Source organism: Cornus florida, unplaced genomic scaffold (assembly GCF_030987335.1).
Source record: "Cornus florida cultivar Cherokee Brave unplaced genomic scaffold, ASM3098733v1 CherokeeBrave_3.0.0_Hap2_Chr06, whole genome shotgun sequence".
Classification (NCBI taxonomy): Eukaryota; Viridiplantae; Streptophyta; class Magnoliopsida; order Cornales; family Cornaceae; genus Cornus; species Cornus florida.
In genome coordinates, this window is record NW_026775576.1 from 33,368,799 (window position 1) to 33,379,031 (window position 10,233).

General features: G+C 34.8%; 1 pseudogene; it reads left to right on the forward strand.

Moving 5' to 3' along the window:
• The first annotated feature begins 2,915 nt into the window (after window positions 1-2,915).
• Window positions 2,916-5,711, forward strand: LOC132314833 (peroxidase N-like; annotated as a pseudogene).
• Window positions 5,712-10,233: the final 4,522 nt, after the last annotated feature.

Below are 10,233 nucleotides of genomic sequence, written 5' to 3' on the forward strand. Positions count from 1 at the left end.
GGTGGTTGGCGATGATGGGTGGTGGTGGTGGTGGTGGTGTCACCGGCAATTGTGGTTGCATAACCCAAACCCAGTTTTGTTATCAGATATGTTAGAGAAAATGATATATCTTCCAAATTTGGAATAACCAAAACAAAATTTTGATTAGAAATGAGGAACACAACCTCCAATCTGGTCCACAAACACTGTAATTGATTATTCTTCTTTCATATTGGTGTGTATGATAGGGAGACAAAGAGATGAAGATGAATTAGAGATATGGAAAAAATATCCACGCCAAATCAACAATGGTGAGGTTGAGGCGGGTTGGAAGCGGTGGCGTAGTTCACAGCAGAAACTTCAGGAGACAGAAGCGGCAACGTGCTTTAGGGCGACGTCGAGGTAGCGACGGCAGGGTTATGAACGATTTGTGGGTAACCTAGGTTAGGATTGGTTTGGGGAGCTCTACGATCCATTGATGGATCTGAATTAACTGAGAGGAGTACTAATTAGGTCAAACCAAAATTCATTGTAATATAACCTAGTTTGTTCAAATTGGGTTAATAATTTCATCGTTGCAGTTGAAATTGAGTTCGTCGTTCTTGTAATCATCGTTCTATTCAAATTGGGTTAGTTATATTATAATAATTTTTTTTTGGTAATTAATCAATTATGGTGAAATTGAACCCAGTAATTGTTTCTTTCAATTTATCAATCTAGGTATTTACATAATTGAACCCAGTAACTGTGTCTTTCAATTTATCATCTAATTTTATTTTTTGGGCAGAAGAGACTTGCTAATTTTTTATTTGATTCCGATGTGTTCAATAGCCCAAATTAGTTATAAAATATTTTTATTTTTGTTTCCTTTAAGGGAGTGTCTACTTTTGTCATTTCAATTAGATGGTAATTGAAAGAATTATTAAGTTTTCTAAATACAGTGAAAGGAAAGTTGTCCGTTGGATTAGATCCTGAGACCACTATTAAAAGTGAGTATATAACTCTCTACTCACCAAATAGCAATTGAACACTATTGTGTATATAGTACCTCAAATATATAATACTCACACATATATATATAATTATAAATTTGTAAAACATTTAGGGATAGTTTAGTTTTTCAGTATGTTTATTTATGTTAAAGTTTTTTTTTTTTGACAAAGTCAAAGGGCATTTAAGTCATTTTATATGGTGTCAGATGTCTAAAGATAATAGTTGGAGTATGAATGAAAAACCGAACAAACTTTTGTAATATGAGTGATAGTAATTTTCGAAAGATATTTTAAGGTGGTATTTGGTCAAATCTAAAGGGGTGTCAGAAAAATTAATGGTTAAATATATATATATAACTAGTTGACAAAAATGCGTGTGAGAGTTAGCTTCAATATCAAAGATTTCAGTCTCGAATTGATGTTCGTTAGCTAGATTTTGTTGCACCGATTAGATTGTGTAACAAAAAGGAATTTGATCTCAAACATACATCAGTAGAATTTGTGTCATCTACTTATATTATTCAATTGCATTGACTTTGTTTAAACACATCGAGCAATACTTTTAAAATTAAATTGTCAGAACCCAACCATATCGACAACTAAACAGCTTACTTTCCATCTCATTCTCATCTCATCTTTCTGCATTTTGTACCTCCATGTTGTCCGGCCAGCTCACAAAGCACTCAACAACTCTCTCATCAATGAAAAATTATTACATGATACCGAAATTATTGATCACAGGCCAATCGTTAATTAACAGGGCAAATAAACACGTCAGTATTGTGTGAGCTTTATTGAACTTTTTATTTATGTATCAACTAGTGATTGTTCGGGACCAATAGTTCCGAATTATGTAATAATTTATCTTTATCAACGGACCTTTCACACACCTATATATGTATATATTTTATTTGGTAGCATAGACTTGGACCCTCTCTTGTCTCTCAATCTGTCCAGTACCACATGTCCACTGTTAAATTATTCAGCAACATAATATGTCACAATGCAACATGCACAGATTCAACATTCACGCAACACATTCAAATCGAAGATGCAACACCTATGCAATGTATTACATCATATTACAATATTGCAACACTATAAAATCGAGAATTGAGCACCTGCAAGTAATTCTTGGATTGTCGATTTAAAATTTGTTACGTTATTAATTTAAACGCACCATAAAACACGGCACCATAAAATATACAGAGAGGATCCTCATCTGATTTGCCTAGCAAAAGTAATGGGGAAAAACCCATACTCTTGTTTCTTTATTGGATCCATAGAAAGTCAATATTGCTCCTCAGGATGATCGATGCAAGAACACAATAGGAATATATGTGTGTGTGTGTGTGTGAACTTAGAACCATTTAATTTATTAACTTCATAAAGAACTAGATGCCAAAGCATCAACATCAATAGCAGAATGGGATTACAGCCATCAGTCCAATAATCGAAATGCTAAATGCTGATCGACCTTAAAAAATGCATGCACAACTTGATCGTGCGTCAAGGTGGAAGTCGGCCAACAAATACAATTCTGAAAGAGTCTTTTACAATTCTGAGTGTGTGTTGATTCATGAACTTGCATGGGGTGATTATATATTATCTATGTAATCTGATAACTCTTAAGCCACTCATCTCTCTCATCTCTTTGTGTCGGCAATATTAAAAACCATTAATCGATCTGCAAGCTTTACAGTACTAATTCTAAGCTCCGTGGACAGTCTGCGCCGCCATACATCACAGCTAGCACTTGGCTTAAAGTACAAATTAAAATTAGAACATTGTGTTAAATGTGTTCATTAGCTCATGATCTCGGTTACTATAAATTTAAGCTTTGAGGGCTTCAAGAATATCAATCCATCATTACACTTAGTTTTAACTAACACTTGTCTCATAAACACTTGTTTTCCATATTTTGCTAAAACTTGTCTCAGAAACATGAAGAGGTCAAGCAGTTTTGAGGGTTATTCTTTGCTTGTTATAACTTTCATGGTGTTGTTTTTAGGAGTGAGGTCCCAACTGACATCGAATTTTTACTCCACAACATGTCCTACTCTTCTCCAAATTGTACGTAAAGAGGTCCAGAATGCTATCAAAACTGAAATGCGAATGGCGGCTTCTTTGATTCGCCTTCACTTCCATGATTGCTTTGTGAATGTAAGTTCAGAGAAGAAGCATCACAACATTTCATCATTAACATATATCAGTACATTTTATATATGTTTGATTGCTTTATATGAACTTGGATATATATATATAGTTCCAATTTCCAAGATGAAGTGATGTTGGCCTAGTAATTTAAAGCTTTACTCTATAACTATATGTTTAATTTATTCATGACTAAAAATTATTTTAGAAAAAAAGAGAATAAGGAAAGCTGATATTTCCAAGGAGAACAACCTGTGTTAAATTTAGTTTTTTCATAAAACGATTCTCAAGAATTCAGCAAACAAGTCTTTCTTTTAACTGAATTTATATATATATATATATAGTTTAATGACAATCAAAACAAGATTTTGTACAATTTTTGTATTTCTAGTTTTCTAAAAACATAAAATTTTTCAAAAAAAAATTGAACCACTCATACCCGAAATTATTCAGGGAAAACCAGCTTCTAGGGCTTGTGAACGAAGAGATATTATTATTATTATTTTTTAAAATAAAAGCTTTTCCTTGAATGCCAAAGACAAACAAAGGGAACTTCTAAATTATCAAAAGTAGTTTCTTTTAAATATATCATCAGTGGACATGCTTATGTACCCACTTTCATTTATTATTATTATTATTCTTATTATTATTATTTGCTCACTTTTATTTTGAATATATCAATAGTGGACTTGTTATACATTCTGTATTAATTTCTTATTATTAGGGTTGTGATGCGTCGGTTCTGTTGGATGGAAGTGACGGTGAGAAGTTTTCTGGACCTAACGTGAACTCGGCACGAGGATTTGAAGTTGTGGACAGGATCAAAAGCTCGGTGGAGAGTGCATGTAGTGGAGTTGTATCATGCGCAGACATACTTGCCATAGCTGCTCGAGATTCAGTTGTCTTAGTAAGTGTAATTGCATTTTCCTTTATGTTTGGCCTGTGGCATTCATCTAAAAGATCTGAGAAAGTTTGTTACATGGAACCAATTTGTAGGAAAAAAATAATTTTTATGTGATGTTGTTTTTGAAGTTTTTTTTTTTTTTTCCTAACCACAAATAAATCATTATATATGCTACAATTCCATCCCAAAATTCATTTGAAATTATGTTGATAGCATTAGTGGTAATACTAGCTAAAAATATAGTTTTAACGTGCGTCGTAAAATCAGGGCTATAGCCTGGTGATATTTCCTCTACATGGTAATATAGTTTTGTTGAGGACTTGAGGATTCAAATTTCCAGCAAGGCAGATGGGTGGGTGAGTTTTTGTCAAAAAAAAAATAATAATAATAAAATAAAATAAAATAAAATAACCAGTACAGCCTAAAAAGTACAATTAATTAAGTAAAACTATATTCACGAGATATGAGTTTGATTTTTTATAGAATTAACAGAATTTCCAATTTGTTCCATGCTAAAATTACCAATTATAACAGTGCTGAAATGTTTTTGCAACATTAATTTTTGTGTTATATAATATCACTTGTAGTACCATAAATGAAACTAAATAATGGGCAACGTTTTGCAGAGTGGAGGACCTTCATGGAAAGTTGTACTAGGAAGAAGGATCAAATTTAGGGCTTCCTGCTCCATTTGAATCACTGGATGTAATCACTCAAAAGTTTGCCGACGTAGGCCTCAATCTCATAGATGTTGTGTCCTTGTCAGGTACGTACTTGATTTTATGTTTATTTTCGACACTATATCCATCTCATGGCATTGTAGTCTATCGATCTCAGTGTCAACATATGTTCAGTTATATGCTACAACAAAAAATGGCAAAGCTTAAAACGAAAAGAAGAATAAACATAATATAGAGATTTAACATGTTTCGGCTTATAGCCCACATTCACAACAAAGATGGGAAGGAGATTATACTCTACAAAAAAAAAAAAGATTAAAAACTGGTCGGAGACCCCTAAGATAAAAATTCAGTACAAAATTTTGATAATTTTGGTCAAAACCAAGTCGCAGTATGAACTAAATGGAAAGAGAATTCATGCCACAACTCAACATGACCGATATACTGAATTAGCTTTAAGACATAATAAGATTATGAACATTTTATAGACTAGTGTCTGGATACACACGTCATTATCTTTTTATTTATTTATTTATTTTTATCATAGTTAAAAATTGTGGATATGTACGCTTATGTGTAGGTGCTCATACAATTGGATTAGCAAGGTGTGTCACCTTCAACAACAGATTGTTTAACTTCAATGCAACCGGTGCTCCAGACTCTTTATTAGAAAGCAGCATGTTGTCTGATCTGCAAAGCTTGTGTCCAGTAAATGGAGATGGAAACAAAACAGCCCCTTTTGACCGGAACTCTTCGGATCTATTCGACAACCATTACTTCAAGAACTTGCTCACCGGAAAGGGTCTTCTTGAATCCGATCAAACTCTTTTCTCCGGTGACACCGCCCCATCCACAACCAAGAGTTTCGTCGAACGTTACAGCAACAATTCTGACCTTTTCTTCACTGACTTCGCTAATTCCATGATCAAGATGGGGAATATAAATCCCCTAACTGGCTCAGATGGAGAGATTAGGAAGAACTGCAGGGTGGTTAATTCATAGAATGTTGCACTCAATTGGGATATGGGTTCTATAGAAATGCACTAAATTTACTTAGCTTATAGTCTTAAAATGATGCTTCATCTTATTCATATATATATATATACCAGAGACTAATGTATGTGAAATTTATGAACCTGACCTCAACGTTGTTGCACGGAAAGAGTTGAAACGTTGTAAATTATACTATTTGTGACCATAATTGTCGCAGAAGGCCAAATTTATAGCAGTGGTATATGTAGCTATTTATTACTTGTCTCAATGACTTCTATGAATTTCAAGAACTCTCTCGGCAAAATCTTTTTTTTTTAACAATCTCTCGGCAAAATTGGCTGCTCTCTTTTTCTCCTCCACCGGTTGATCTTCTTCCCAAGCGATGGAGTGCTCCAGAGCTGGGTTTCCCCAAACTCAACTTTGACACAGCTTTTAATTCTTTCAAAAAAAAACGTGTGGTGGAGGGCCGGAGGCATGGTTCTTAGAAACCATTTTGGTCAGCCCATCAAAGTCTCCTTAGTGTTCTTATCACACGTTTGTCACCTTTCTCTAGCCGAGGGTCTTATTCTTGGGGAAAGTCTTTATCTTCTCAGTGCTTGGGGCTACTAGAATGTGATAAATGAAGGAGACTGCGAGTCTGTGACGAGGCTTCACATCTCAGTTGAACCTCTAATCGTTGGTTATCATGATGTTTCTTCTCTCCTTCAAGCTTATACAGGTTCTTCCTTAGCTTTGGTGCCTCGTGAAAGTAACGTTATAGCTCACTTGTTAAGCCAAAAGACTCTTGTAACCGAATGTAGTGATCTTGTTTGGAGTGTCTGCCTAAGTGGCTGTTAAAGGTACTCCGACCTGATCGACTGTAATATATATATATATATATATAATTGAATGGGTAAGCTTTTATAAAAGAAGAAATTATTTACAAGTCCAAAGTTGGACAAATGGAACCTAAGGAATATTCTTCAAAGGAACAACAAAACAAAACAAAACAGTGCTGCACGAACAAAATAATCCTTGTCATGGTATCATAACAAGGAAACATACATCTTCAAATACATTCTGCTCTATCAATCTCGATCACAACTAGCTGGTAGTAGAGGCCCAATAACACTAGTCTAGCAGTAAGGCTTGGCCATTAGCAAAGGAATAACCCTTGGCAAATAGCTCCTGTAATTCTATTATTGTATTGATATTCCTCAAAGCTGCTCCACACTTGAGTTGTATTGAAACAAGTCTAGCTCTGATGCAGTTCCTAATCATTCTTGTGATGAGGTAAGGAGGAGAGGATCTATTTGTGAATGCCCTTGAATTCCTTTCTTGCCAAAGGAAGTAGATAGCTGTAGAGAGGAGAAGTTTATGGGTGAGCCATTGACCATTAGATCAAGTATTGGAACACCAATCAATGAGCTTTCTCCGACTATTATGTGACGGCCCAAGTCTTTACAATCCGGTGTGTAAGTGATGACCTTAGGTTGACCCGATAACGGATCCGAAATGCGGAAGCAAAAGATAAAATAAAGGTCTTTAGAGATATAAATTATCTTTAAGACTCCAAAGTGACATTCCATGAAGTTACGGAACATAAGAAGAACGAAAGAGAAAATAAGAGTCAAAACGGGCAAGATCCGTTTATCAAGGGTAAAATGTTTAATTTACAAATAAAAAGAGACACTTGACTCCAAATAAGTCAAATGAGGTCCATACAACCTAATCTAATCATTTCACTACATTACAAGAGGTTCTAAAAACTTTGGCCAAGAATCCCATAAAACACCCATTCCCTGTTGAAGTAAAAACTGACACTATCAAATTAAAACATGAATAACTCTCACTGTCATTTTAATTTGAGAATGATATTGGTACCATTGGAAAGCTGACTCAAAATTCTTAAGTTTAAGCTCAAGAATCACCCCATTTGGATTAGAAATGAAGGAGAAATGACCATTTGAAGTCTGAGCAACTGTGTTGATACATAATCTGAAAGACTGGTGTGCATGAGTCGTTTAAGTCAACCGAAGTGGCCATTTTGGTCGACCGAACTGGGCAGAAACTCACTAAAAAACTGAACTTTGACGAAAAGTCATTTCGATAGACCGAAATAATGCATCGGTTGATCGAAATGAACCCCAAACAATGTTTTAAGCTACTGCAAGTGAGTTATTACTGTTCAATTGATTTCAAAAAGGTACCGGTCGATCGAAACCCCTCGAATCCTGCTGAAAGCTCTACTAAACATGTGAGATTTGCAATAGGACCTATAGGATTCATTCTGCCCCCATGTATAGGTTAAAAACTGATTCTTTTAAAAGAAGATTGAGCATGTGAACATGTCAATAAGCATAATATAAATATTTGAATGTAATACAACGGCTCACGGCCTCATACATATCAATTACAAGAATCTCACATAACAAAACTCTAAAGTTGGTTAAAATACATTTTTAAAGCAAATTATCGTACCAAATGAGTACAAGTGCTAAATTAAACAGGCTTGCCCCTTGGCCTCATTACACACACGTCCAAAGAGTATCAAAAGATGCATTTAAGCACACATTACACAGTTTGAACAATAAATACATGTCTTGATGTTATAAACCAAAAAGGAGCATGATATGCTAACAAGTGCATATTCAATATCACAAAAAAAAACTCCAACTAATCAAGCAAGCCTAAGAGTATTGTGCATCCCACAATAAAGCTTCTTTACCTGAAAAATAACCCGGTAACTTTGGGTTGAGTAAACAAGTTTACTCATAGGGAATGGGCATGTAATGACCCGATCATTTCCTTTCCTTTCCTTTTTCCTGAAATTTTACAGATAATTTTTTTCCGTTAATTAGTTTTCTTTTCCAAGTTCAGTTTCTTGTCACTTCGTTTCATCTTGAGTGCTTGGAATTGGTTTCTGAGACTCTTTCGTGTGGATTGACAACTTCTTTTGAGGACCGAGTCATTTTTGCATTTTCACTTTTCGGATACTATTCACTTTTTATCCTTTTACCTATTTCGTCTTATCCCCGTTTGTCAGTTTTCGGCACAACCTTACTTTTCATGCTTGGAGTTGGTTTTTGACTTCACGTATCTTTATCCTAAGTGGTTTCCACGAAATACATATCTTTACTTTTGCAAGAAAGTACTCTAGTTGCTCCCGGTGTCCATAGGGGCATGTATGCACAGTTCTTTAGAATTTTTTTCTTTTCTTGGGATGTTTTTCATAAATATCTTTTGAAGATATTTTATTTTAGGGATTTTTAAGAAAATATTTTTGGAAGATATTTTCATTCTGGGTCATTAGTTCAGTTAACCCTTTTTGGAGGGCTATTATGCAATTAACGAAAGTTATTGCAAAAATGCCTCGTCTGGAGCTTGGATCCTTGTACGAGATTCATTTTCACATTTCTTCAAGTCCTGTACCCTTAGAATTTCCTTCTGGTTGTTTTTTTTTCTAGTTTTAGGGTTTTTGACCTCGGTTGCCGCCGAACTTATTTGGGGCATATCTATCTGCTTGGGACTCGATTTTTGATGCCGTTTCTTCCGTTATTCATATTTTCTTATTTTAAATCTTTTTTATTCACGGAGTTTCACCGTTTGAGCGCGTCTGCTCAAATTCCACTTTTCCGGACCCAGCGGGGCCCTTTCGGGGCACTTTTTGAGTTTTTCTATAAATAGGAGGGTTTTAAGTCAAAAAGTCAAATTTCATCATCTTCCTCCCCTCTCTTGGCCAAATTCCATGGTAGCCATGGGTGCCACCTTCTCTCTCCTCCTTTGAACCACTTTTCCTTGGCGAAAAATCTTCAGCCTTAACGTTTATCGTAGGCCTCGATGTGTTCTACCTTTCCCCCTTATTAGAACCCATTTCTGACCACTTTGTGAGTTCGGGTTTGGAGTCAAGTTGTGTTTTTCATGGAGCTTACTTGGGATTCATGTTCATCGTGTTGTCCCCGATAAAACCCCGCAGTATCGTCGGATTTGGAGCACTTTTCTTTCGGTGAGTTTTTAAGAATTTCATCTCAAATTGAGGTAGGGGGTGTTATAGTTTATATTCTTTATGTATTGCATACTATTGATGCATATACAACTCATTTACATGCTTGGATATCAAATCTAAAAATTTTAATTAATTATTTCCTTGTGTAAGATTTAATTTTCCTAGTTGCTCATGGCTTAGTTTAAACATGTGGCATGATATTAAATTACCCCTTGATATGGTCATTGATAGATATTAAATTGAGAGTATTTGAGCAAGTATTGAAGGTTTTATTTAATATTTTTCTTGAATGAAATATTAATTCATGTGGTCTTAACTAGTTTGAAATTAACATGTGTTGTCATATTATATTAGGCCCTAGCATACTTTTCAACATAGGTGAATTTGAGAGTAATCGGAAGTATTTTGAAATCTAGTAATATTTAATTAATTTGATTAATTAATTTATTCCATGTGCACTATTCACCCCATTGGATTTCTGACTTGATATTCTTGTTATGCATACTGTATACCCTCACATACATTAAATCGGGAATATTTGATTAG